Source organism: Acipenser ruthenus, unplaced genomic scaffold (assembly GCF_902713425.1).
Source record: "Acipenser ruthenus unplaced genomic scaffold, fAciRut3.2 maternal haplotype, whole genome shotgun sequence".
Classification (NCBI taxonomy): Eukaryota; Metazoa; Chordata; class Actinopteri; order Acipenseriformes; family Acipenseridae; genus Acipenser; species Acipenser ruthenus.
The window spans coordinates 26,502-45,931 of record NW_026708569.1 but is presented as its reverse complement, the minus strand read 5'-3'; the positions used below and the strand labels follow the sequence as shown (position 1 = coordinate 45,931).

At 44.1% G+C, this 19,430-nt stretch overlaps 62 non-coding genes and 25 pseudogenes across 62 annotated transcripts; all 87 read left to right on the top strand.

Annotated features, from left to right (window-relative positions):
• The first annotated feature begins 123 nt into the window (after positions 1–123).
• LOC131734492 (5S ribosomal RNA) lies at positions 124–242 on the top strand (annotated as a pseudogene).
• A 100-nt stretch (positions 243–342) lies between these two features.
• LOC131734478 (5S ribosomal RNA) lies at positions 343–461 on the top strand (annotated as a pseudogene).
• Positions 462–561: 100 nt separating this feature from the next.
• Positions 562–680, top strand: LOC131734430 (5S ribosomal RNA). Its single transcript, XR_009326953.1, has one exon. It is a non-coding gene; the product is annotated as a 5S ribosomal RNA (ribosomal RNA).
• A 100-nt stretch (positions 681–780) lies between these two features.
• Positions 781–889, top strand: LOC131734524 (5S ribosomal RNA; annotated as a pseudogene).
• A 114-nt stretch (positions 890–1,003) lies between these two features.
• Positions 1,004–1,122, top strand: LOC131734434 (5S ribosomal RNA). The gene has a single exon (XR_009326957.1). It is a non-coding gene; the product is annotated as a 5S ribosomal RNA (ribosomal RNA).
• A 100-nt stretch (positions 1,123–1,222) lies between these two features.
• On the top strand, positions 1,223–1,331 carry LOC131734523 (5S ribosomal RNA; annotated as a pseudogene).
• A 114-nt stretch (positions 1,332–1,445) lies between these two features.
• Positions 1,446–1,554, top strand: LOC131734522 (5S ribosomal RNA; annotated as a pseudogene).
• A 100-nt stretch (positions 1,555–1,654) lies between these two features.
• LOC131734483 (5S ribosomal RNA) lies at positions 1,655–1,774 on the top strand (annotated as a pseudogene).
• Positions 1,775–1,874: 100 nt separating this feature from the next.
• LOC131734397 (5S ribosomal RNA) lies at positions 1,875–1,993 on the top strand. The gene has a single exon (XR_009326920.1). It is a non-coding gene; the product is annotated as a 5S ribosomal RNA (ribosomal RNA).
• Positions 1,994–2,093: 100 nt separating this feature from the next.
• Positions 2,094–2,212, top strand: LOC131734446 (5S ribosomal RNA). Its single transcript, XR_009326969.1, has one exon. It is a non-coding gene; the product is annotated as a 5S ribosomal RNA (ribosomal RNA).
• A 100-nt stretch (positions 2,213–2,312) lies between these two features.
• Positions 2,313–2,431, top strand: LOC131734394 (5S ribosomal RNA). Its single transcript, XR_009326917.1, has one exon. It is a non-coding gene; the product is annotated as a 5S ribosomal RNA (ribosomal RNA).
• Positions 2,432–2,513: 82 nt separating this feature from the next.
• Positions 2,514–2,635, top strand: LOC131734548 (5S ribosomal RNA; annotated as a pseudogene).
• Positions 2,636–2,749: 114 nt separating this feature from the next.
• LOC131734409 (5S ribosomal RNA) lies at positions 2,750–2,868 on the top strand. The gene has a single exon (XR_009326932.1). It is a non-coding gene; the product is annotated as a 5S ribosomal RNA (ribosomal RNA).
• Positions 2,869–2,982: 114 nt separating this feature from the next.
• LOC131734457 (5S ribosomal RNA) lies at positions 2,983–3,101 on the top strand. The gene has a single exon (XR_009326980.1). It is a non-coding gene; the product is annotated as a 5S ribosomal RNA (ribosomal RNA).
• Positions 3,102–3,215: 114 nt separating this feature from the next.
• On the top strand, positions 3,216–3,324 carry LOC131734546 (5S ribosomal RNA; annotated as a pseudogene).
• Positions 3,325–3,424: 100 nt separating this feature from the next.
• Positions 3,425–3,543, top strand: LOC131734441 (5S ribosomal RNA). The gene has a single exon (XR_009326964.1). It is a non-coding gene; the product is annotated as a 5S ribosomal RNA (ribosomal RNA).
• A 100-nt stretch (positions 3,544–3,643) lies between these two features.
• LOC131734393 (5S ribosomal RNA) lies at positions 3,644–3,762 on the top strand. The gene has a single exon (XR_009326916.1). It is a non-coding gene; the product is annotated as a 5S ribosomal RNA (ribosomal RNA).
• A 100-nt stretch (positions 3,763–3,862) lies between these two features.
• LOC131734538 (5S ribosomal RNA) lies at positions 3,863–3,971 on the top strand (annotated as a pseudogene).
• A 100-nt stretch (positions 3,972–4,071) lies between these two features.
• On the top strand, positions 4,072–4,190 carry LOC131734392 (5S ribosomal RNA). Its single transcript, XR_009326915.1, has one exon. It is a non-coding gene; the product is annotated as a 5S ribosomal RNA (ribosomal RNA).
• Positions 4,191–4,290: 100 nt separating this feature from the next.
• Positions 4,291–4,409, top strand: LOC131734418 (5S ribosomal RNA). The gene has a single exon (XR_009326941.1). It is a non-coding gene; the product is annotated as a 5S ribosomal RNA (ribosomal RNA).
• Positions 4,410–4,509: 100 nt separating this feature from the next.
• LOC131734479 (5S ribosomal RNA) lies at positions 4,510–4,628 on the top strand (annotated as a pseudogene).
• A 114-nt stretch (positions 4,629–4,742) lies between these two features.
• On the top strand, positions 4,743–4,861 carry LOC131734440 (5S ribosomal RNA). Its single transcript, XR_009326963.1, has one exon. It is a non-coding gene; the product is annotated as a 5S ribosomal RNA (ribosomal RNA).
• Positions 4,862–4,961: 100 nt separating this feature from the next.
• Positions 4,962–5,080, top strand: LOC131734402 (5S ribosomal RNA). Its single transcript, XR_009326925.1, has one exon. It is a non-coding gene; the product is annotated as a 5S ribosomal RNA (ribosomal RNA).
• A 114-nt stretch (positions 5,081–5,194) lies between these two features.
• Positions 5,195–5,303, top strand: LOC131734537 (5S ribosomal RNA; annotated as a pseudogene).
• A 100-nt stretch (positions 5,304–5,403) lies between these two features.
• Positions 5,404–5,522, top strand: LOC131734391 (5S ribosomal RNA). Its single transcript, XR_009326914.1, has one exon. It is a non-coding gene; the product is annotated as a 5S ribosomal RNA (ribosomal RNA).
• A 100-nt stretch (positions 5,523–5,622) lies between these two features.
• LOC131734390 (5S ribosomal RNA) lies at positions 5,623–5,741 on the top strand. The gene has a single exon (XR_009326913.1). It is a non-coding gene; the product is annotated as a 5S ribosomal RNA (ribosomal RNA).
• A 114-nt stretch (positions 5,742–5,855) lies between these two features.
• LOC131734389 (5S ribosomal RNA) lies at positions 5,856–5,974 on the top strand. Its single transcript, XR_009326912.1, has one exon. It is a non-coding gene; the product is annotated as a 5S ribosomal RNA (ribosomal RNA).
• A 100-nt stretch (positions 5,975–6,074) lies between these two features.
• LOC131734420 (5S ribosomal RNA) lies at positions 6,075–6,193 on the top strand. Its single transcript, XR_009326943.1, has one exon. It is a non-coding gene; the product is annotated as a 5S ribosomal RNA (ribosomal RNA).
• Positions 6,194–6,293: 100 nt separating this feature from the next.
• Positions 6,294–6,412, top strand: LOC131734387 (5S ribosomal RNA). The gene has a single exon (XR_009326910.1). It is a non-coding gene; the product is annotated as a 5S ribosomal RNA (ribosomal RNA).
• Positions 6,413–6,512: 100 nt separating this feature from the next.
• LOC131734536 (5S ribosomal RNA) lies at positions 6,513–6,621 on the top strand (annotated as a pseudogene).
• A 100-nt stretch (positions 6,622–6,721) lies between these two features.
• LOC131734386 (5S ribosomal RNA) lies at positions 6,722–6,840 on the top strand. Its single transcript, XR_009326909.1, has one exon. It is a non-coding gene; the product is annotated as a 5S ribosomal RNA (ribosomal RNA).
• Positions 6,841–6,940: 100 nt separating this feature from the next.
• On the top strand, positions 6,941–7,059 carry LOC131734417 (5S ribosomal RNA). Its single transcript, XR_009326940.1, has one exon. It is a non-coding gene; the product is annotated as a 5S ribosomal RNA (ribosomal RNA).
• A 100-nt stretch (positions 7,060–7,159) lies between these two features.
• LOC131734460 (5S ribosomal RNA) lies at positions 7,160–7,278 on the top strand. The gene has a single exon (XR_009326983.1). It is a non-coding gene; the product is annotated as a 5S ribosomal RNA (ribosomal RNA).
• A 114-nt stretch (positions 7,279–7,392) lies between these two features.
• LOC131734439 (5S ribosomal RNA) lies at positions 7,393–7,511 on the top strand. Its single transcript, XR_009326962.1, has one exon. It is a non-coding gene; the product is annotated as a 5S ribosomal RNA (ribosomal RNA).
• A 100-nt stretch (positions 7,512–7,611) lies between these two features.
• On the top strand, positions 7,612–7,730 carry LOC131734401 (5S ribosomal RNA). Its single transcript, XR_009326924.1, has one exon. It is a non-coding gene; the product is annotated as a 5S ribosomal RNA (ribosomal RNA).
• Positions 7,731–7,844: 114 nt separating this feature from the next.
• LOC131734535 (5S ribosomal RNA) lies at positions 7,845–7,953 on the top strand (annotated as a pseudogene).
• Positions 7,954–8,053: 100 nt separating this feature from the next.
• On the top strand, positions 8,054–8,172 carry LOC131734385 (5S ribosomal RNA). The gene has a single exon (XR_009326908.1). It is a non-coding gene; the product is annotated as a 5S ribosomal RNA (ribosomal RNA).
• Positions 8,173–8,272: 100 nt separating this feature from the next.
• LOC131734384 (5S ribosomal RNA) lies at positions 8,273–8,391 on the top strand. Its single transcript, XR_009326907.1, has one exon. It is a non-coding gene; the product is annotated as a 5S ribosomal RNA (ribosomal RNA).
• Positions 8,392–8,505: 114 nt separating this feature from the next.
• On the top strand, positions 8,506–8,624 carry LOC131734383 (5S ribosomal RNA). The gene has a single exon (XR_009326906.1). It is a non-coding gene; the product is annotated as a 5S ribosomal RNA (ribosomal RNA).
• Positions 8,625–8,724: 100 nt separating this feature from the next.
• Positions 8,725–8,843, top strand: LOC131734456 (5S ribosomal RNA). Its single transcript, XR_009326979.1, has one exon. It is a non-coding gene; the product is annotated as a 5S ribosomal RNA (ribosomal RNA).
• Positions 8,844–8,957: 114 nt separating this feature from the next.
• Positions 8,958–9,076, top strand: LOC131734473 (5S ribosomal RNA). The gene has a single exon (XR_009326995.1). It is a non-coding gene; the product is annotated as a 5S ribosomal RNA (ribosomal RNA).
• A 100-nt stretch (positions 9,077–9,176) lies between these two features.
• Positions 9,177–9,295, top strand: LOC131734425 (5S ribosomal RNA). Its single transcript, XR_009326948.1, has one exon. It is a non-coding gene; the product is annotated as a 5S ribosomal RNA (ribosomal RNA).
• A 114-nt stretch (positions 9,296–9,409) lies between these two features.
• Positions 9,410–9,528, top strand: LOC131734582 (5S ribosomal RNA). The gene has a single exon (XR_009327036.1). It is a non-coding gene; the product is annotated as a 5S ribosomal RNA (ribosomal RNA).
• Positions 9,529–9,628: 100 nt separating this feature from the next.
• LOC131734581 (5S ribosomal RNA) lies at positions 9,629–9,747 on the top strand. Its single transcript, XR_009327035.1, has one exon. It is a non-coding gene; the product is annotated as a 5S ribosomal RNA (ribosomal RNA).
• A 100-nt stretch (positions 9,748–9,847) lies between these two features.
• LOC131734580 (5S ribosomal RNA) lies at positions 9,848–9,966 on the top strand. The gene has a single exon (XR_009327034.1). It is a non-coding gene; the product is annotated as a 5S ribosomal RNA (ribosomal RNA).
• A 100-nt stretch (positions 9,967–10,066) lies between these two features.
• LOC131734579 (5S ribosomal RNA) lies at positions 10,067–10,185 on the top strand. The gene has a single exon (XR_009327033.1). It is a non-coding gene; the product is annotated as a 5S ribosomal RNA (ribosomal RNA).
• A 100-nt stretch (positions 10,186–10,285) lies between these two features.
• LOC131734578 (5S ribosomal RNA) lies at positions 10,286–10,404 on the top strand. The gene has a single exon (XR_009327032.1). It is a non-coding gene; the product is annotated as a 5S ribosomal RNA (ribosomal RNA).
• A 100-nt stretch (positions 10,405–10,504) lies between these two features.
• Positions 10,505–10,623, top strand: LOC131734576 (5S ribosomal RNA). The gene has a single exon (XR_009327030.1). It is a non-coding gene; the product is annotated as a 5S ribosomal RNA (ribosomal RNA).
• A 100-nt stretch (positions 10,624–10,723) lies between these two features.
• On the top strand, positions 10,724–10,842 carry LOC131734575 (5S ribosomal RNA). The gene has a single exon (XR_009327029.1). It is a non-coding gene; the product is annotated as a 5S ribosomal RNA (ribosomal RNA).
• A 100-nt stretch (positions 10,843–10,942) lies between these two features.
• LOC131734574 (5S ribosomal RNA) lies at positions 10,943–11,061 on the top strand. The gene has a single exon (XR_009327028.1). It is a non-coding gene; the product is annotated as a 5S ribosomal RNA (ribosomal RNA).
• A 111-nt stretch (positions 11,062–11,172) lies between these two features.
• Positions 11,173–11,291, top strand: LOC131734573 (5S ribosomal RNA). Its single transcript, XR_009327027.1, has one exon. It is a non-coding gene; the product is annotated as a 5S ribosomal RNA (ribosomal RNA).
• Positions 11,292–11,391: 100 nt separating this feature from the next.
• On the top strand, positions 11,392–11,510 carry LOC131734422 (5S ribosomal RNA). The gene has a single exon (XR_009326945.1). It is a non-coding gene; the product is annotated as a 5S ribosomal RNA (ribosomal RNA).
• A 114-nt stretch (positions 11,511–11,624) lies between these two features.
• Positions 11,625–11,743, top strand: LOC131734427 (5S ribosomal RNA). The gene has a single exon (XR_009326950.1). It is a non-coding gene; the product is annotated as a 5S ribosomal RNA (ribosomal RNA).
• Positions 11,744–11,857: 114 nt separating this feature from the next.
• LOC131734572 (5S ribosomal RNA) lies at positions 11,858–11,976 on the top strand. The gene has a single exon (XR_009327026.1). It is a non-coding gene; the product is annotated as a 5S ribosomal RNA (ribosomal RNA).
• A 114-nt stretch (positions 11,977–12,090) lies between these two features.
• On the top strand, positions 12,091–12,209 carry LOC131734571 (5S ribosomal RNA). Its single transcript, XR_009327025.1, has one exon. It is a non-coding gene; the product is annotated as a 5S ribosomal RNA (ribosomal RNA).
• Positions 12,210–12,309: 100 nt separating this feature from the next.
• LOC131734416 (5S ribosomal RNA) lies at positions 12,310–12,428 on the top strand. The gene has a single exon (XR_009326939.1). It is a non-coding gene; the product is annotated as a 5S ribosomal RNA (ribosomal RNA).
• Positions 12,429–12,528: 100 nt separating this feature from the next.
• Positions 12,529–12,647, top strand: LOC131734570 (5S ribosomal RNA). The gene has a single exon (XR_009327024.1). It is a non-coding gene; the product is annotated as a 5S ribosomal RNA (ribosomal RNA).
• Positions 12,648–12,747: 100 nt separating this feature from the next.
• LOC131734569 (5S ribosomal RNA) lies at positions 12,748–12,866 on the top strand. Its single transcript, XR_009327023.1, has one exon. It is a non-coding gene; the product is annotated as a 5S ribosomal RNA (ribosomal RNA).
• Positions 12,867–12,966: 100 nt separating this feature from the next.
• On the top strand, positions 12,967–13,085 carry LOC131734568 (5S ribosomal RNA). Its single transcript, XR_009327022.1, has one exon. It is a non-coding gene; the product is annotated as a 5S ribosomal RNA (ribosomal RNA).
• Positions 13,086–13,185: 100 nt separating this feature from the next.
• On the top strand, positions 13,186–13,304 carry LOC131734437 (5S ribosomal RNA). The gene has a single exon (XR_009326960.1). It is a non-coding gene; the product is annotated as a 5S ribosomal RNA (ribosomal RNA).
• Positions 13,305–13,418: 114 nt separating this feature from the next.
• On the top strand, positions 13,419–13,527 carry LOC131734520 (5S ribosomal RNA; annotated as a pseudogene).
• Positions 13,528–13,627: 100 nt separating this feature from the next.
• On the top strand, positions 13,628–13,736 carry LOC131734547 (5S ribosomal RNA; annotated as a pseudogene).
• Positions 13,737–13,850: 114 nt separating this feature from the next.
• On the top strand, positions 13,851–13,969 carry LOC131734567 (5S ribosomal RNA). The gene has a single exon (XR_009327021.1). It is a non-coding gene; the product is annotated as a 5S ribosomal RNA (ribosomal RNA).
• Positions 13,970–14,069: 100 nt separating this feature from the next.
• On the top strand, positions 14,070–14,178 carry LOC131734533 (5S ribosomal RNA; annotated as a pseudogene).
• Positions 14,179–14,292: 114 nt separating this feature from the next.
• Positions 14,293–14,411, top strand: LOC131734565 (5S ribosomal RNA). Its single transcript, XR_009327019.1, has one exon. It is a non-coding gene; the product is annotated as a 5S ribosomal RNA (ribosomal RNA).
• A 100-nt stretch (positions 14,412–14,511) lies between these two features.
• On the top strand, positions 14,512–14,620 carry LOC131734541 (5S ribosomal RNA; annotated as a pseudogene).
• A 114-nt stretch (positions 14,621–14,734) lies between these two features.
• LOC131734452 (5S ribosomal RNA) lies at positions 14,735–14,853 on the top strand. Its single transcript, XR_009326975.1, has one exon. It is a non-coding gene; the product is annotated as a 5S ribosomal RNA (ribosomal RNA).
• A 100-nt stretch (positions 14,854–14,953) lies between these two features.
• Positions 14,954–15,072, top strand: LOC131734472 (5S ribosomal RNA). The gene has a single exon (XR_009326994.1). It is a non-coding gene; the product is annotated as a 5S ribosomal RNA (ribosomal RNA).
• A 100-nt stretch (positions 15,073–15,172) lies between these two features.
• LOC131734531 (5S ribosomal RNA) lies at positions 15,173–15,281 on the top strand (annotated as a pseudogene).
• Positions 15,282–15,395: 114 nt separating this feature from the next.
• On the top strand, positions 15,396–15,514 carry LOC131734488 (5S ribosomal RNA; annotated as a pseudogene).
• Positions 15,515–15,628: 114 nt separating this feature from the next.
• Positions 15,629–15,737, top strand: LOC131734519 (5S ribosomal RNA; annotated as a pseudogene).
• Positions 15,738–15,851: 114 nt separating this feature from the next.
• On the top strand, positions 15,852–15,970 carry LOC131734455 (5S ribosomal RNA). The gene has a single exon (XR_009326978.1). It is a non-coding gene; the product is annotated as a 5S ribosomal RNA (ribosomal RNA).
• A 114-nt stretch (positions 15,971–16,084) lies between these two features.
• Positions 16,085–16,203, top strand: LOC131734395 (5S ribosomal RNA). The gene has a single exon (XR_009326918.1). It is a non-coding gene; the product is annotated as a 5S ribosomal RNA (ribosomal RNA).
• Positions 16,204–16,303: 100 nt separating this feature from the next.
• LOC131734564 (5S ribosomal RNA) lies at positions 16,304–16,422 on the top strand. The gene has a single exon (XR_009327018.1). It is a non-coding gene; the product is annotated as a 5S ribosomal RNA (ribosomal RNA).
• A 114-nt stretch (positions 16,423–16,536) lies between these two features.
• On the top strand, positions 16,537–16,655 carry LOC131734408 (5S ribosomal RNA). The gene has a single exon (XR_009326931.1). It is a non-coding gene; the product is annotated as a 5S ribosomal RNA (ribosomal RNA).
• Positions 16,656–16,769: 114 nt separating this feature from the next.
• Positions 16,770–16,888, top strand: LOC131734480 (5S ribosomal RNA; annotated as a pseudogene).
• A 114-nt stretch (positions 16,889–17,002) lies between these two features.
• Positions 17,003–17,121, top strand: LOC131734459 (5S ribosomal RNA). Its single transcript, XR_009326982.1, has one exon. It is a non-coding gene; the product is annotated as a 5S ribosomal RNA (ribosomal RNA).
• Positions 17,122–17,235: 114 nt separating this feature from the next.
• Positions 17,236–17,364, top strand: LOC131734477 (5S ribosomal RNA; annotated as a pseudogene).
• A 109-nt stretch (positions 17,365–17,473) lies between these two features.
• LOC131734563 (5S ribosomal RNA) lies at positions 17,474–17,592 on the top strand. Its single transcript, XR_009327017.1, has one exon. It is a non-coding gene; the product is annotated as a 5S ribosomal RNA (ribosomal RNA).
• A 114-nt stretch (positions 17,593–17,706) lies between these two features.
• LOC131734518 (5S ribosomal RNA) lies at positions 17,707–17,815 on the top strand (annotated as a pseudogene).
• A 100-nt stretch (positions 17,816–17,915) lies between these two features.
• Positions 17,916–18,034, top strand: LOC131734436 (5S ribosomal RNA). Its single transcript, XR_009326959.1, has one exon. It is a non-coding gene; the product is annotated as a 5S ribosomal RNA (ribosomal RNA).
• A 100-nt stretch (positions 18,035–18,134) lies between these two features.
• Positions 18,135–18,253, top strand: LOC131734407 (5S ribosomal RNA). Its single transcript, XR_009326930.1, has one exon. It is a non-coding gene; the product is annotated as a 5S ribosomal RNA (ribosomal RNA).
• Positions 18,254–18,367: 114 nt separating this feature from the next.
• LOC131734517 (5S ribosomal RNA) lies at positions 18,368–18,476 on the top strand (annotated as a pseudogene).
• Positions 18,477–18,576: 100 nt separating this feature from the next.
• LOC131734516 (5S ribosomal RNA) lies at positions 18,577–18,685 on the top strand (annotated as a pseudogene).
• A 100-nt stretch (positions 18,686–18,785) lies between these two features.
• LOC131734438 (5S ribosomal RNA) lies at positions 18,786–18,904 on the top strand. Its single transcript, XR_009326961.1, has one exon. It is a non-coding gene; the product is annotated as a 5S ribosomal RNA (ribosomal RNA).
• A 100-nt stretch (positions 18,905–19,004) lies between these two features.
• On the top strand, positions 19,005–19,123 carry LOC131734435 (5S ribosomal RNA). Its single transcript, XR_009326958.1, has one exon. It is a non-coding gene; the product is annotated as a 5S ribosomal RNA (ribosomal RNA).
• Positions 19,124–19,223: 100 nt separating this feature from the next.
• Positions 19,224–19,342, top strand: LOC131734433 (5S ribosomal RNA). Its single transcript, XR_009326956.1, has one exon. It is a non-coding gene; the product is annotated as a 5S ribosomal RNA (ribosomal RNA).
• The last annotated feature ends 88 nt before the right edge of the window (positions 19,343–19,430 follow it).

Here is a 19,430-nt window from a genome sequence, read left to right as displayed (position 1 = left end):
GGGAATATCAAGTGCTGCAGGCATTACATTTTACAATTGAAATGTGTGGAGGACAAAAGGAAATTTTGGAGGAATCACCCCCAGCTCACTAAACATAAAAGTCATGAAAGCAGAAATGCAATCGCCTGCGGCCACACCACCTTGAATAAGCCTGATCTCGTCTGATCTCAGAAGCTAAGCAATGTTGGTCTTGGTTCTTACTTGGATGGGAGACCACCTCGGAATATCAAGTGCTGCAGGCATTACATTTTACAATTGAAATGTGTGGAGGACAAAAGGAAATTTTGGAGGAATCACCCCCAGCTCACTAAACATAAAAGTCATGAAAGCAGAAATGCAATCCCCTGCGGCCACACCACCTTGAATAAGCCTGATCTCGCCTGATCTCAGAAGCTAAGCAATGTTGGGCTTGGTTAGTACTTGGATGGGAGACCACCTGGGAATATCAAGTGCTGCAGGCATTACATTTTACAATTGAAATGTGTGGAGGACAAAAGGAAATTTTGGAGGAATCACCCCCAGCTCACTAAACATAAAAGTCATGAAAGCAGAAATGCAATCGCCTGCGGCCGCACCACCTTGAATAAGCCTGATCTCGTCTGATCTCAGAAGCTAAGCAATGTTGGGCTTGGTTAGTACTTGGATGGGAGACCACCTGGGAATATCAAGTGCTGCAGGCATTACATTTTACAATTGAAATGTGTGGAGGACAAAAGGAAATTTTGGAGGAATCACCCCCAGCTCCCTAAACATAAAAGTCATGAAAGCAGAAATGCAATCGCCTGCGGCCACACCACCTTGAATAAGCCTGATCTCAGAAGCTAAGCAATGTTGGGCTTGGTTAGTACTTGGATGGGAGACCACCTGGGAATATCAAGTGCTGCAGGCATTACATTTTTGTAATTACATTTTACAATTGAAATGTGTGGAGGCCAAAAGGAAATTTTGGAGGAATCACCCCCAGCTCACTAAACATAAAAGTCATGAAAGCAGAAATGCAATCGCCTGCGGCCTCACCACCTTGAATAATCCTGATCTCGTCTGATCTCAGAAGCTAAGCAATGTAGGGCTTGGTTAGTACTTGGATGGGAGACCACCTGGGAATATCAAGTGCTGCAGGCATTACATTTTACAATTGAAATGTGTGGAGGCCAAAAGGAAATTTTGGAGGAATCACCCCCAGCTCACTAAACATAAAAGTCATGAAAGCAGAAATGCAATCGCCTGCGGCCACACCACCTTGAATAAGCCTGATCTCAGAAGCTAAGCAATGTTGGGCTTGGTTAGTACTTGGATGGGAGACCACCTGGGAATATCAAGTGCTGCAGGCATTACATTTTTGTAATTACATTTTACAATTGAAATGTGTGGAGGACAAAAGGAAATTTTGGAGGAATCACCCCCAGCTCCCTAAACATAAAAGTCATGAAAGCAGAAATGCAATCGCCTGCGGCCACACCACCTTGAATAAGCCTGATCTCAGAAGCTAAGCAATGTTGGGCTTGGTTAGTACTTGGATGGGAGACCACCTGGGAATATCAAGTGCTGCAGGCATTACATTTTACAATTGAAATGTGTGGAGGACAAAAGGAAATTTTGGAGGAATCACCCCCAGCTCACTAAACATAAAAGTCATGAAAGCAGAAATGCAATCGCCTGCGGGCCACACCACCTTGAATAAGCCTGATCTCGTCTGCTCTCAGAAGCTAAGCAATGTTGGGCTTGGTTAGTACTTGGATGGGAGACCACCTGGGAATATCAAGTGCTGCAGGCATTACATTTTACAATTGAAATGTGTGGAGGACAAAAGGAAATTTTGGAGGAATCACCCCCAGCTCACTAAACATAAAAGTCATGAAAGCAGAACTGCAATCGCCTGCGGCCACACCACCTTGAATAAGCCTGATCTCGTCTGATCTCAGAAACTAAGCAATGTTGGGCTTGGTTAGTACTTGGATGGGAGACCACCTGGGAATATCAAGTGCTGCAGGCATTACATTTTACAATTGAAATGTGTGGAGGACAAAAGGAAATTTTGGAGGAATCACCCCCAGCTCACTAAACATAAAAGTCATGAAAGCAGAAATGCAATCGCCTGCGGCCACACCACCTTGAATAAGCCTGATCTCGCCTGATCTCAGAAGCTAAGCAATGTTGGGCTTGGTTAGTACTTGGATGGGAGACCACCTGGGAATATCAAGTGCTGCAGGCATTACATTTTACAATTGAAATGTGTGGAGGACAAAAGGAAATTTTGGAGGAATCACCCCCAGCTCACTAAACATAAAAGTCATGAAAGCAGAAATGCAATCGCCTGCGGCCACACCACCTTGAATAAGCCTGATCTCGTCTGATCTCAGAAGCTAAGCAATGTTGGGCTTGGTTAGTACTTGGATGGGAGACCACCTGGGAATATCAAGTGCTGCAGGCATTACATTTTACAATTGAAATGTGTGGAGGACAAAAGGAAATTTTGGAGGAATCACCCCCAGCTCACTAAACATAAAAGTCATGAAAGCAGAAATGCAATCGCCTTGAATAAGCCTGATCTCGTCTGATCTCAGAAGCTAAGCAATGTTGGGCTTGGTTAGTACTTGGATGGGAGACCACCTGGGAATATCAAGTGCTGCAGGCATTACATTTTTGTAATTACATTTTACAATTGAAATGTGTGGAGGACAAAAGGAAATTTTGGAGGAATCACCCCCAGCTCCCTAAACATAAAAGTCATGAAAGCAGAAATGCAATCGCCTGCGGCCACACCACCTTGAATAAGCCTGATCTCGTCTGATCTCAGAAGCTAAGCAGTGTTGGGCTTGGTTAGTACTTGGATGGGAGACCACCTGGGAATATCAAGTGCTGCAGGCATTACATTTTTGTAATTACATTTTACAATTGAAATGTGTGGAGGACAAAAGGAAATTTTGGAGGAATCACCCCCAGCTCACTAAACATAAAAGTCATGAAAGCAGAAATGCAATCGCCTGCGGCCACACCACCTTGAATAAGCCTGATTTCGTCTGATCTCAGAAGCTAAGCATTGTTGGGCTTGGTTAGTACTTGGATGGGAGACCACCTGGGAATATCAAGTGCTGCAGGCATTACATTTTTGTAATTACATTTTACAATTGAAATGTGTGGAGGACAAAAGGAAATTTTGGAGGAATCACCCCCAGCTCACTAAACATAAAAGTCATGAAAGCAGAAATGCAATCGCCTGCGGCCACACCACCTTGAATAAGCCTGATCTCAGAAGCAATGCAATGTTGGGCTTGGTTAGTACTTGGATGGGAGACCACCTGGGAATATCAAGTGCTGCAGGCATTACATTTTACAATTGAAATGTGTGGAGGACAAAAGGAAATTTTGGAGGAATCACCCCCAGCTCACTAAACATAAAAGTCATGAAAGCAGAACTGCAATCGCCTGCGGCCACACCACCTTGAATAAGCCTGATCTCGTCTGCTCTCAGAAGCTAAGCAATGTTGGGCTTGGTTAGTACTTGGATGGGAGACCACCTGGGAATATCAAGTGCTGCAGGCATTACATTTTACAATTGAAATGTGTGGAGGACAAAAGGAAATTTTGGAGGAATCACCCCCAGCTCACTAAACATAAAAGTCATGAAAGCAGAAATGCAATCGCCTGCGGCCACACCACCTTGAATAAGCCTGATCTCGTCTGATCTCAGAAGCTAAGCAATGTTGGGCTTGGTTAGTACTTGGATGGGAGACCACCTGGGAATATCAAGTGCTGCAGGCATTACATTTTACAATTGAAATGTGTGGAGGACAAAAGGAAATTTTGGAGGAATCACCCCCAGCTCACTAAACATAAAAGTCATGAAAGCAGAAATGCAATCGCCTGCGGCCACACCACCTTGAATAAGCCTGATCTCAAAAGCTAAGCAATGTTGGGCTTGGTTAGTACTTGGATGGGAGACCACCTGGGAATATCAAGTGCTGCAGGCATTACATTTTACAATTGAAATGTGTGGAGGCCAAAGGGAAAATTTGGAGGAATCACCCCCAGCTCCCTAAACATAAAAGTCATGAAAGCAGAAATGCAATCGCCTGCGGCCACACCACCTTGAATAAGCCTGATCTCGTCTGATCTCAGAAGCTAAGCAATGTTGGGCTTGGTTAGTACTTGGATGGGAGACCACCTGGGAATATCAAGTGCTGCAGGCATTACATTTTACAATTGAAATGTGTGGAGGACAAAAGGAAATTTTGGAGGAATCACCCCCAGCTCACTAAACATAAAAGTCATGAAAGCAGAAATGCAATCGCCTGCGGCCACACCACCTTGAATAAGCTTGATCTCGTCTGATCTCAGAAGCTAAGCAATGTTGGGCTTGGTTAGTACTTGGATGGGAGACCACCTGGGAATATCAAGTGCTGCAGGCATTACATTTTACAATTGAAATGTGTGGAGGACAAAAGGAAATTTTGGAGGAATCACCCCCAGCTCCCTAAACATAAAAGTCATGAAAGCAGAAATGCAATCACCTGCGGCCACACCACCTTGAATAAGCCTGATCTTGTCTGATCTCAGAAGCTAAGCAGTGTTGGGCTTGGTTAGTACTTGGATGGGAGACCACCTGGGAATATCAAGTGCTGCAGGCATTACATTTTTGTAATTACATTTTACAATTGAAATGTGTGGAGGACAAAAGGAAATTTTGGAGGAATCACCCCCAGCTCACTAAACATAAAAGTCATGAAAGCAGAAATGCAATCGCCTGCGGCCACACCACCTTGAATAAGCCTGATCTCGTCTGCTCTCAGAAGCTAAGCAATGTTGGGCTTGGTTAGTACTTGGATGGGAGACCACCTGGGAATATCAAGTGCTGCAGGCATTACATTTTACAATTGAAATGTGTGGAGGACAAAAGGAAATTTTGGAGGAATCACCCCCAGCTCACTAAACATAAAAGTCATGAAAGCAGAAATGCAATCGCCTGCGGCCACACCACCTTGAATAAGCCTGATCTCGTCTGATCTCAGAAGCTAAGCAATGTTGGGCTTGCTTAGTACTTGGATGGGAGACCACCTGGGAATATCAAGTGCTGCAGGCATTACAATTTTGTAATTACATTTTACAATTGAAATGTGTGGAGGACAAAAGGAAATTTTGGAGGAATCACCCCCAGCTCACTAAACATAAAAGTCATGAAAGCAGAAATGCAATCGCCTGCGGCCACACCACCTTGAATAAGCCTGATCTCAAAAGCTAAGCAATGTTGGGCTTGGTTAGTACTTGGATGGGAGACCACCTGGGAATATCAAGTGCTGCAGGCATTACATTTTACAATTGAAATGTGTGGAGGCCAAAGGGAAAATTTGGAGGAATCACCCCCAGCTCCCTAAACATAAAAGTCATGAAAGCAGAAATGCAATCGCCTGCGGCCACACCACCTTGAATAAGCCTGATCTCGTCTGATCTCAGAAGCTAAGCAATGTTGGGCTTGGTTAGTACTTGGATGGGAGACCACCTGGGAATATCAAGTGCTGCAGGCATTACATTTTACAATTGAAATGTGTGGAGGCCAAAAGGAAATTTTGGAGGAATCACCCCCAGCTCACTAAACATAAAAGTCATGAAAGCAGAAATGCAATCGCCTGCGGCCACACCACCTTGAATAAGCCTGATCTCGTCTGATCTCAGAAGCTAAGCAATGTTGGGCTTGGTTAGTACTTGGATGGGAGACCACCTGGGAATATCAAGTGCTGCAGGCATTACATTTTTGTAATTACATTTTACAATTGAAATGTGTGGAGGACAAAAGGAAATTTTGGAGGAATCACCCCCAGCTCACTGAACATAAAAGTCATGAAAGCAGAAATGCAATCGCCTGCGGCCACACCACCTTGAATAAGCCTGATCTCGTCTGATCTCAGAAGCTAAGCAATGTTGGGCTTGGTTAGTACTTGGATGGGAGACCACCTGGGAATATCAAGTGCTGCAGGCATTACATTTTACAATTGAAATGTGTGGAGGACAAAAGGAAATTTTGGAGGAATCACCCCCAGCTCACTAAACATAAAAGTCATGAAAGCAGAACTGCAATCGCCTGCGGCCACACCACCTTGAATAAGCCTGATCTCATCTGCTCTCAGAAGCTAAGCAATGTTGGGCTTGGTTAGTACTTGGATGGGAGACCACCTGGGAATATCAAGTGCTGCAGGCATTACATTTTACAATTGAAATGTGTGGAGGACAAAAGGAAATTTTGGAGGAATCACCCCCAGCTCACTAAACATAAAAGTCATGAAAGCAGAAATGCAATCGCCTGCGGCCACACCACCTTGAATAAGCCTGATCTCGTCTGATCTCAGAAGCTAAGCAATGTTGGGCTTGGTTAGTACTTGGATGGGAGACCACCTGGGAATATCAAGTGCTGCAGGCATTACATTTTACAATTGAAATGTGTGGAGGACAAAAGGAAATTTTGGAGGAATCACCCCCAGCTCACTAAACATAAAAGTCATGAAAGCAGAAATGCAATCGCCTGCGGCCACACCACCTTGAATAAGCCTGATCTCAAAAGCTAAGCAATGTTGGGCTTGGTTAGTACTTGGATGGGAGACCACCTGGGAATATCAAGTGCTGCAGGCATTACATTTTACAATTGAAATGTGTGGAGGCCAAAGGGAAAATTTGGAGGAATCACCCCCAGCTCCCTAAACATAAAAGTCATGAAAGCAGAAATGCAATCGCCTGCGGCCACACCACCTTGAATAAGCCTGATCTCGTCTGATCTCAGAAGCTAAGCAATGTTGGGCTTGGTTAGTACTTGGATGGGAGACCACCTGGGAATATCAAGTGCTGCAGGCATTACATTTTACAATTGAAATGTGTGGAGGACAAAAGGAAATTTTGGAGGAATCACCCCCAGCTCACTAAACATAAAAGTCATGAAAGCAGAAATGCAATCGCCTGCGGCCACACCACCTTGAATAAGCTTGATCTCGTCTGATCTCAGAAGCTAAGCAATGTTGGGCTTGGTTAGTACTTGGATGGGAGACCACCTGGGAATATCAAGTGCTGCAGGCATTACATTTTACAATTGAAATGTGTGGAGGACAAAAGGAAATTTTGGAGGAATCACCCCCAGCTCCCTAAACATAAAAGTCATGAAAGCAGAAATGCAATCGCCTGCGGCCACACCACCTTGAATAAGCCTGATCTTGTCTGATCTCAGAAGCTAAGCAGTGTTGGGCTTGGTTAGTACTTGGATGGGAGACCACCTGGGAATATCAAGTGCTGCAGGCATTACATTTTTGTAATTACATTTTACAATTGAAATGTGTGGAGGACAAAAGGAAATTTTGGAGGAATCACCCCCAGCTCACTAAACATAAAAGTCATGAAAGCAGAAATGCAATCGCCTGCGGCCACACCACCTTGAATAAGCCTGATCTCGTCTGCTCTCAGAAGCTAAGCAATGTTGGGCTTGGTTAGTACTTGGATGGGAGACCACCTGGGAATATCAAGTGCTGCAGGCATTACATTTTACAATTGAAATGTGTGGAGGACAAAAGGAAATTTTGGAGGAATCACCCCCAGCTCACTAAACATAAAAGTCATGAAAGCAGAAATGCAATCGCCTGCGGCCACACCACCTTGAATAAGCCTGATCTCGTCTGATCTCAGAAGCTAAGCAATGTTGGGCTTGCTTAGTACTTGGATGGGAGACCACCTGGGAATATCAAGTGCTGCAGGCATTACAATTTTGTAATTACATTTTACAATTGAAATGTGTGGAGGACAAAAGGAAATTTTGGAGGAATCACCCCCAGCTCACTAAACATAAAAGTCATGAAAGCAGAAATGCAATCGCCTGCGGCCACACCACCTTGAATAAGCCTGATCTCAAAAGCTAAGCAATGTTGGGCTTGGTTAGTACTTGGATGGGAGACCACCTGGGAATATCAAGTGCTGCAGGCATTACATTTTACAATTGAAATGTGTGGAGGCCAAAGGGAAAATTTGGAGGAATCACCCCCAGCTCCCTAAACATAAAAGTCATGAAAGCAGAAATGCAATCGCCTGCGGCCACACCACCTTGAATAAGCCTGATCTCGTCTGATCTCAGAAGCTAAGCAATGTTGGGCTTGGTTAGTACTTGGATGGGAGACCACCTGGGAATATCAAGTGCTGCAGGCATTACATTTTACAATTGAAATGTGTGGAGGCCAAAAGGAAATTTTGGAGGAATCACCCCCAGCTCACTAAACATAAAAGTCATGAAAGCAGAAATGCAATCGCCTGCGGCCACACCACCTTGAATAAGCCTGATCTCGTCTGATCTCAGAAGCTAAGCAATGTTGGGCTTGGTTAGTACTTGGATGGGAGACCACCTGGGAATATCAAGTGCTGCAGGCATTACATTTTTGTAATTACATTTTACAATTGAAATGTGTGGAGGACAAAAGGAAATTTTGGAGGAATCACCCCCAGCTCACTGAACATAAAAGTCATGAAAGCAGAAATGCAATCGCCTGCGGCCACACCACCTTGAATAAGCCTGATCTCGTCTGATCTCAGAAGCTAAGCAATGTTGGGCTTGGTTAGTACTTGGATGGGAGACCACCTGGGAATATCAAGTGCTGCAGGCATTATTTTTTACAATTGAAATGTGTGGAGGACAAAAGGAAATTTTGGAGGAATCACCCCCAGCTCACTAAACATAAAAGTCATGAAAGCAGAAATGCAATCGCCTGCGACCACACCACCTTGAATAAGCCTGATCTCGTCTGATCTCAGAAGCTAAGCAATGTTGGGCTTGCTTAGTACTTGGATGGGAGACCACCTGGGAATATCAAGTGCTGCAGGCATTACAATTTTGTAATTACATTTTACAATTGAAATGTGTGGACGACAAAAGGAATTTTTGGAGGAATCACCCCCAGCTCACTAAACATAAAAGTCATGAAAGCAGAAATGCAATCGCCTGCGGCCACACCACCTTGAATAAGCCTGATCTTGTCTGATCTCAGAAGCTAAGCAATGTTGGGCTTGGTTAGTACTTGGAAGGGAGACCACCTGGGAATATCAAGTGCTGCAGGCATTACATTTTACAATTGAAATGTGTGGAGGACAAAAGGAAATTTTGGAGGAATCACCCCCAGCTCCCTAAACATAAAAGTCATGAAAGCAGAAATGCAATCGCCTGCGGCCACACCACCTTGAATAAGCCTGATCTCGTCTGATCTCAGAAGCTAAGCAATGTTGGGCTTGGTTAGTACTTGTATGGGAGACCACCTGGGAATATCAAGTGCTGCAGGCATTACATTTTTGTAATTACATTTTACAATTGAAATGTGTGGAGGACAAAAGGAAATTTTGGAGGAATCACCCCCAGCTCACTAAACATAAAAGTCATGAAAGCAGAAATGCAATCGCCTGCGGCCACACCACCTTGAATAAGCCTGATCTCGTCTGATCTCAGAAGCTAAGCAATGTTGGGCTTGGTTAGTACTTGGATGGGAGACCACCTGGGAATATCAAGTGCTGCAGGCATTACATTTTACAATTGAAATGTGTGGAGGACAAAAGGAAATTTTGGAGGAATCACCCCCAGCTCACTAAACATAAAAGTCATGAAAGCAGAAATGCAATCGCCTGCGGCCACACCACCTTGAATAAGCCTGATCTCGTCTGATCTCAGAAGCTAAGCAATGTTGGGCTTGGTTAGTACTTGGATGGGAGACCACCTGGGAATATCAAGTGCTGCAGGCATTACATTTTACAATTGAAATGTGTGGAGGACAAAAGGAAATTTTGGAGGAATCACCCCCAGCTCCCTAAACATAAAAGTCATGAAAGCAGAAATGCAATCGCCTGCGGCCACACCACCTTGAATAAGCCTGATCTCGTCTGATCTCAGAAGCTAAGCAATGTTGGGCTTGGTTAGTACTTGGATGGGAGACCACCTGGGAATATCAAGTGCTGCAGGCATTACATTTTACAATTGAAATGTGTGGAGGCCAAAAGGAAATTTTGGAGGAATCACCCCCAGCTCACTAAACATAAAAGTCATGAAAGCAGAAATGCAATCGCCTGCGGCCACACCACCTTGAATAAGCCTGATCTCGTCTGATCTCAGAAGCTAAGCAATGTTGGGCTTGGTTAGTACTTGGATGGGAGACCACCTGGGAATATCAAGTGCTGCAGGCATTACATTTTACAATTGAAATGTGTGGAGGACAAAAGGAAATTTTGGAGGAATCACCCCCAGCTCACTAAACATAAAAGTCATGAAAGCAGAAATGCAATCGCCTGCGGCCACACCACCTTGAATAAGCCTGATCTCGTCTGATCTCAGAAGCTAAGCAATGTTGGGCTTGGTTAGTACTTGGATGGGAGACCACCTGGGAATATCAAGTGCTGCAGGCATTACATTTTACAATTGAAATGTGTGGAGGCCAAAAGGAAATTTTGGAGGAATCACCCCCAGCTCACTAAACATAAAAGTCATGAAAGCAGAAATGCAATCGCCTGCGGCCACACCACCTTGAATAAGCCTGATCTCGTCTGATCTCAGAAGCTAAGCAATGTTGGGCTTGGTTAGTACTTGGATGGGAGACCACCTGGGAATATCAAGTGCTGCAGGCATTACATTTTACAATTGAAATGTGTGGAGGACAAAAGGAAATTTTGGAGGAATCACCCCCAGCTCACTAAACATAAAAGTCATGAAAGCAGAAATGCAATCGCCTGCGGCCACACCACCTTGAATAAGCCTGATCTCGTCTGATCTCAGAAGCTAAGCAATGTTGGGCTTGGTTAGTACTTGGATGGGAGACCACCTGGGAATATCAAGTGCTGCAGGCATTACATTTTACAATTGAAATGTGTGGAGGACAAAAGGAAATTTTGGAGGAATCACCCCCAGCTCCCTAAACATAAAAGTCATGAAAGCAGAAATGCAATCGCCTGCGGCCACACCACCTTGAATAAGCCTGATCTCGTCTGATCTCAGAAGCTAAGCAATGTTGGGCTTGGTTAGTACTTGGATGGGAGACCACCTGGGAATATCAAGTGCTGCAGGCATTACATTTTTGTAATTACATTTTACAATTGAAATGTGTGGACAAAAGGAAATTTTGGAGGATTCACCCCCAGCTCATTGAACATAAAAGTCATGAAAGCAGAAATGCAATCGCCTGCGGCCACACCACCTTGAATAAGCCTGATCTCGTCTGATCTCAGAAGCTAAGCAATGTTGGGCTTGGTTAGTACTTGGATGGGAGACCACCTGGGAATATCAAGTGCTGCAGGCATTATATTTTACAATTGAAATGTGTGGAGGACAAAAGGAAATTTTGGAGGAATCACCCCCAGCTCACTAAACATAAAAGTCATGAAAGCAGAAATGCAATCGCCTGCGGCCACTCCACCTTGAATAAGCCTGATCTCGTCTGATCTCAGAAGCTAAGCAATGTTGGGCTTGGTTAGTACTTGGATGGGAGACCACCTGGGAATATCAAGTGCTGCAGGCATTACAATTTTGTAATTACATTTTACAATTGAAATGTGTGGAGGACAAAAGGAATTTTTGGAGGAATCACCCCCAGCTCACTAAACATAAAAGTCATGAAAGCAGAAATGCAATCACCTGCGGCCACACCACCTTGAATAAGCCTGATCTCGTCTGATCTCAGAAGCTAAGCAATGTTGGGCTTGGTTAGTACTTGGATGGGAGACCACCTGGGAATATCAAGTGCTGCAGGCATTACATTTTTGTAATTACATTTTACAATTGAAATGTGTGGAGGACAAAAGGAAATTTTGGAGGAATCACCCCCAGCTCACTAAACATAAAAGTCATGAAAGCAGAAATGCAATCGCCTGCGGCCACACCACCTTGAATAAGCCTGATCTCGTCTGATCTCAGAAGCTAAGCAATGTTGGGCTTGGTTAGTACTTGGATGGGAGACCACCTGGGAATATCAAGTGCTGCAGGCATTACATTTTTGTAATTACATTTTACAATTGAAATGTGTGGAGGACAAAAGGAAATTTTGGAGGAATCACCCCCAGCTCACTAAACATAAAAGTCATGAAAGCAGAAATGCAATCGCCTGCGGCCACACCACCTTGAATAAGCCTGATCTCGTCTGATCTCAGAAGCTAAGCAATGTTGGGCTTGGTTAGTACTTGGATGGGAGACCACCTGGGAATATCAAGTGCTGCAGGCATTACATTTTACAATTGAAATGTGTGGAGGACAAAAGGAAATTTTGGAGGAATCACCCCCAGCTCACTAAACATAAAAGTCATGAAAGCAGAAATGCAATCGCCTGCGGCCACACCACCTTGAATAAGCTTGATCTCGTCTGATCTCAGAAGCTAAGCAATGTTGGGCTTGGTTAGTACTTGGATGGGAGACCACCTGGGAATATCAAGTGCTGCAGGCATTACATTTTACAATTGAAATGTGTGCAGGACAAAAGGAAATTTTGGAGGAATCACCCCCTGCTCACTAAACATAAAAGTCATGAAAGCAGAAATGCAGTCGCCTGCGGCCACACCACCTTGAATAAGCCTGATCTCGTCTGATCTCAGAAGCTAAGCAATGTTGGGCTTGGTTAGTACTTGGATGGGAGACCACCTGGGAATATCAAGTGCTGCAGGCATTTCATTTTACAATTGAAATGTGTGGAGGACAAAAGGAAATTTTGGAGGAATCACCCCCTGCTCACTAAACATAAAAGTCATGAAAGCAGAAATGCAGTCGCCTGCGGCCACACCACCTTGAATAAGCCTGATCTCGTCTGATCTCAGAAGCTAAGCAATGTTGGGCTTGGTTAGTACTTGGATGGGAGACCACCTGGGAATATCAAGTGCTGCAGGCATTTCATTTTACAATTGAAATGTGTGGAGGACAAAAGGAAATTTTGGAGGAATCACCCCCAGCTCACTAAACATAAAAGTCATGAAAGCAGAAATGCAATCGCCTGCGGCCACACCACCTTGAATAAGCCTGATCTCGTCTGATCTCAGAAGCTAAGCAATGTTGGGCTTGGTTAGTACTTGGATGGGAGACCACCTGGGAATATCAAGTGCTGCAGGCATTACATTTTACAATTGAAATGTGTGGAGGACAAAAGGAAATTTTGGAGGAATCACCCCCAGCTCACTAAACATAAAAGTCATGAAAGCAGAAATGCAATCGCCTGCGGCCACACCACCTTGAATAAGCCTGATCTCGTCTGATCTCTGAAGCTAAGCAATGTTGGGCTTGGTTAGTACTTGGATGGGCGACCACCTGGGAATATCAAGTGCTGCAGGCATTACATTTTTGTAATTACATTTTACAATTGAAATGTGTGGAGGACAAAAGGAAATTTTGGAGGAATCACCCCCAGCTCACTAAACATAAAAGTCATGAAAGCAGAAATGCAATCGCCTGCGGCCACACCACCTTGAATAAGCCTGATCTCAGAAGCTAAGCAATGTTGGGCTTGGTTAGTACTTGGATGGGAGACCACCTGGGAATATCAAGTGCTGCAGGCATTACATTTTACAATTGAAATGTGTGGAGGCCAAAAGGAAATTTTGGAGGAATCACCCCCAGCTCACTAAACATAAAAGTCATGAAAGCAGAAATGCAATCGCCTGCGGCCACACCACCTTGAATAAGCCTGATCTCAGAAGCTAAGCAATGTTGGGCTTTGTTAGTTCTTGGATGGGAGACCACCTGGGAATATCAAGTGCTGCAGGCATTACATTTTTGTAATTACATTTTACAATTGAAATGTGTGGAGGACAAAAGGAAATTTTGGAGGAATCACCCCCAGCTCACTAAACATAAAAGTCATGAAAGCAAAAATGCAATCGCCTGCGGCCACACCACCTTGAATAAGCCTGATCTCGTCTGATCTCAGAAGCTAAGCAATGTTGGGCTTGGTTAGTACTTGGATGGGAGACCACCTGGGAATATCAAGTGCTGCAGGCATTACATTTTACAATTGAAATGTGTGGAGGACAAAAGGAAATTTTGGAGGAATCACCCCCAGCTCACTAAACATAAAAGTCATGAAAGCAGAAATGCAATCGCCTGCGGCCACACCACCTTGAATAAGCCTGATCTCAGAAGCTAAGCAATGTTGGGCTTGGTTAGTACTTGGATGGGAGACCACCTGGGAATATTAAGTGCTGCAGGCATTACATTTTTGTAATTACATTTTACAATTGAAATGTGTGGAGTACAAAAGGAAATTTTGGAGGAATCACCCCCAGCTCACTAAACATAAAAGTCATGAAAGCAGAAATGCAATCGCCTGCGGCCACACCACCTTGAATAAGCCTGATCTCGTCTGATCTCAGAAGCTAAGCAATGTTGGGCTTGGTTAGTACTTGGATGGGAGACCACCTGGGAATATCAAGTGCTGCAGGCATTACATTTTACAATTGAAATGTGTGGAGGACAAAAGGAAATTTTGGAGGAATCACCCCCAGCTCACTAAACATAAAAGTCATGAAAGCAGAAATGCAATCGCCTGCGGCCACACCACCTTGAATAAGCCTGATCTCCGAAGCTAAGCAATGTTGGGCTTGGTTAGTACTTGGATGGGAGACCACCTGGGAATATCAAGTGCTGCAGGCATTACATTTTTGTAATTACATTTTACAATTGAAATGTGTGGAGGACAAAAGGAAATTTTGGAGGAATCACCCCCAGCTCACTAAACATAAAAGTCATGAAAGCAGAAATGCAATCGCCTGCGGCCACACCACCTTGAATAAGCCTGATCTCGTCTGATCTCAGAAGCTAAGCAATGTTAGGCTTGGTTAGTACTTGGATGGGAGACCACCTGGGAATATCAAGTGCTGCAGGCATTACATTTTACAATTGAAATGTGTGGAGGACAAAAGGAAATTTTGGAGGAATCACCCCCAGCTCACTAAACATAAAAGTCATGAAAGCAGAAATGCAATCGCCTGTGGCCACACCACCTTGAATAAGCCTGATCTCGCCTGATCTCAGAAGCTAAGCAGTGTTGGGCTTGGTTAGTACTTGGATGGGAGACCACCTGGGAATATCAAGTGCTGCAGGCATTACATTTTACAATTGAAATGTGTGGAGGACAAAAGGAAATTTTGGAGGAATCACCCCCAGCTCACTAAACATAAAAGTCATGAAAGCAGAAATGCAATCGCCTGCGGCCACACCACCTTGAATAAGCCTGAACTCCGAAGCTAAGCAATGTTGGGCTTGGTTAGTACTTGGATGGGAGACCACCTGGGAATATCAAGTGCTGCAGGCATTACATTTTTGTAATTACATTTTACAATTGAAATGTGTGGAGGACAAAAGGAAATTTTGGCGGAATCACCCCCAGCTCACTAAACATAAAAGTCATGAAAGCAGAAATGCAATCGCCTGCGGCCGCACCACCTTGAATAAGCCTGATCTCGCCTGATCTCAGATGCTAAGCAATGTTGGGCTTGGTTAGTACTTGGATGGGAGACCACCTGGGAATATCAAGTGCTGCAGGCATTACATTTTTGTAATTACATTTTACAATTGAAATGTGTGGAGGACAAAAGGACATTTTGGAGGAATCACCCCCAGCTCACTAAACATAAAAGTCATGAAAGCAGAAATGCAATCGCCTGCGGCCACACCACCTTGAATAAGCCTGATCTCAGAAGCTAAGCAATGTTGGGCTTGGTTAGTACTTGGATGGGAGACCACCTGGGAATATCAAGTGCTGCAGGCATTACATTTTTGTAAATACATTTTACAATTGAAATGTGTGGAGGACAAAAGGAAATTTTGGAGGAATCACCCCCAGCTCACTAAACATAAAAGTCATGAAAGCAGAAATGCAATCGCCTGCGGCCACACCACCTTGAATAAGCCTGATCTCGTCTGATCTCAGAAGCTAAGCAATGTTGGCCTTGGTTAGTACTTGGATGGGAGACCACCTGGGAATATCAAGTGCTGCAGGCATTACATTTTTGTAATTACATTTTACAATTGAAATGTGTGGAGGACAAAAGGAAATTTTGGAGGACTCACCCCCAGCTCACTAAACATAAAAGTCATGAAAGCAGAAATGCAATCGCCTGCGGCCACACCACTTTGAATAAGCCTGATCTCGTCTGATCTCAGAAGCTAAGCAGTGTTGGGCTTGGTTAGTACTTGGATGGGAGACCACCTGGGAATATCAAGTGCTGCAGGCATTACATTTTACAATTGAAATGTGTGGAGGACAAAAGGAAATTTTGGAGGACTCACCCCCAGCTCACTAAACATAAAAGTCATGAAAGCAGAAATGCAATCGCCTGCGGCCACACCACCTTGAATAAGCCTGATCTCGTCTGATCTCAGAAGCTAAGCAATGTTGGGCTTGGTTAGTACTTGGATGGGAGACCACCTGGGAATATCAAGTGCTGCAGGCATTGCATTTTTGTAATTACATTTTACAATTGAAATGTGTGGAGGACAAAAGGAAATTTTGGAGGAATCACCCCCAGCTCACTAAACATAAAAGTCATGAAAGCAGAAATGCAATCGCCTGCGGCCACACCACCTTGAATAAGCCTGATCTCGTCTGATCTCAGAAGCTAAGCAGTGTTGGGCTTGGTTAGTACTTGGATGGGAGACCACCTGGGAATATCAAGTGCTGCAGGCATTACATTTTTGTAATTACATTTTACAATTGAAATGTGTTGAGGACAAAAGGAAATTTTGGAGGAATCACCCCCAGCTCACTAAACATAAAAGTCATGAAAGCAGATTTGCAATCGCCTGCGGCCACACCACCTTGAATAAGCCTGATCTCGTCTGATCTCAGAAGCTAAGCAATGTTGGGCTTGGTTAGTACTTGGATGGGAGACCACCTGAGAATATCAAGTGATGCAGGAATTACATTTTTGTAATTACATTTTACAATTGAAATGTGTGGAGGACAAAAGGAAATTTTGGAGGAATCACCCCCAGCTCACTAAACATAAAAGTTATGAAAGCAGTAATGCAATCGCCTGCGGCCACACCACCTTGAATAAGCCTGATCTTGTCTGATCTCAGAAGCTAAGCAGTGTTGGGCTTGGTTAGTACTTGGATGGGAGACCACCTGGGAATATCAAGTGCTGCAGGCATTACATTTTTGTAATTACATTTTACAATTGAAATGTGTGGAGGACAAAAGGAAATTTTGGAGGAATCACCCCCAGCTCACTAAACATAAAAGTCATGAAAGCAGAAAAGCAATCGCCTGCGGCCACACCACCTTGAATAAGCCTGATCTCGCCTGATCTCGTCTGATCTCAGAAGCTAAGCAATGTTGGGCTTGGTTAGTACTTGGATGGGAGACCACCTGGGAATATCAAGTGCTGCAGGCATTACATTTTACAATTGAAATGTGTGGAGGACAAAAGGAAATTTTGGAGGAATCACCCCCAGCTCACTAAAAATAAAAGTCATGAAAGCCATGAAAGCAGAAATGCAATCGCCTGCGGCCACACCACCTTGAATAAGCCTGATCTCGTCTGATCTCAGAAGCTAAGCAATGTTGGGCTTGGTTAGTACTTGGATGGGAGACCACCTGGGAATATCAAGTGCTGCAGGCATTACATTTTTGTAATTACATTTTACAATTGAAATGTGTGGAGGACAAAAGGAAATTTTGGAGGACTCACCCCCAGCTCACTAAACATAAAAGTCATGAAAGCAGAAATGCAATCGCCTGCGGCCACACCACCTTGAATAAGCCTGATCTCAGAAGCTAAGCAATGTTGGGCTTGGTTAGTACTTGGATGGGAGACCACCTGGGAATATCAAGTGCTGCAGGCATTACATTTTACAAATGAAATGTGTGGAGGACAAAAGGAAATTTTGGAGGAATCACCCCCAGCTCACTAAACATAAAAGTCATGAAAGCAGAAATGCAATCGCCTGCGGCCACACCACCTTGAATAAGCCTGATCTCGTCTGATCTTAGAAGCTAAGCAATGTTGGGCTTGGTTAGTACTTGGATGGGAGACCACCTGGGAATATCAAGTGCTGCAGGCATTACATTTTACAATTGAAATGTGTGGAGGACAAAAGGAAATTTTGGAGGACTCACCCCCAGCTCACTTAACATAAAAGTCATGAAAGCAGAAATGCAATCGCCTGCGGCCACACCACCTTGAATAAGCCTGATCTCGTCTGATCTCAGAAGCTAAGCAGTGTTGGGCTTGGTTAGTACTTGGATGGGAGACCACCTGGGAATATCAAGTGCTGCAGGCATTACATTTTTGTAATTACATTTTACAATTGAAATGTGTGGAGGACAAAAGTAAATTTTGGAGGAATCACCCCCAGCTCACTAAACATAAAAGTCATGATAGCAGAAACGCAATCGCCTGCGGCCACACCACCTTGAATAAGCCTGATCTCAGAAGCTAAGCAATGTTGGGCTTGGTTAGTACTTGGATGGGAGACCACCTGGGAATATCAAGTGCTGCAGGCATTACATTTTACAATTGAAATGTGTGGAGGCCAAAGGGAAATTTTGGAGGAATCACCCCCAGCTCCCTAAACATAAAAGTCATGAAAGCAGAAATGCAATCGCCTGCGGCCACACCACCTTGAATAAGCCTGATCTCAGAAGCTAAGCAATGTTGGGCTTGGTTAGTACTTGGATGGGAGACCACCTGGGAATATCAAGTGCTGCAGGCATTACATTTTACAATTGAAATGTGTGGAGGACAAAAGGAAATTTTGGAGGAATCACCCCCAGCTCACTAAACATAAAAGTCATGAAAGCAGAAATGCAATCGCCTGCGGCCACACCACCTTGAGTAAGCCTGATCTCGTCTGATCTCAGAAGCTAAGCAGTGTTGGGCTTGGTTAGTACTTGGATGGGAGACCACCTGGGAATATCAAGTGCTGCAGGCATTACATTTTACAAATGAAATGTGTGGAGGACAAAAGGAAATTTTGGAGGAATCACCCCCAGCTCACTAAACATAAAAGTCATGAAAGCAGAAATGCAATCGCCTGCGGCCACACCACCTTGAATAAGCCTGATCTCGTCTGATCTTAGAAGCTAAGCAATGTTGGGCTTGGTTAGTACTTGGATGGGAGACCACCTGGGAATATCAAGTGCTGCAGGCATTACATTTTACAATTGAAATGTGTGGAGGACAAAAGGAAATTTTGGAGGAATCACCCCCAGCTCACTAAACATAAAAGTCATGAAAGCAGAAATGCAATCGCCTGCGGCCACACCACCTTGAATAAGCCTGATCTCGTCTGATCTCAGAAGCTAAGCAATGTTGGGCTTGGTTAGTACTTGGATGGGAGACCACCTCGGAATATCAAGTGCTGCAGGCATTACATTTTACAATTGAAATGTGTGGAGGATAAAAGGAAATTTTGGAGGAATCACCCCCAGCTCACTAAACATAAAAGTCATGAAAGC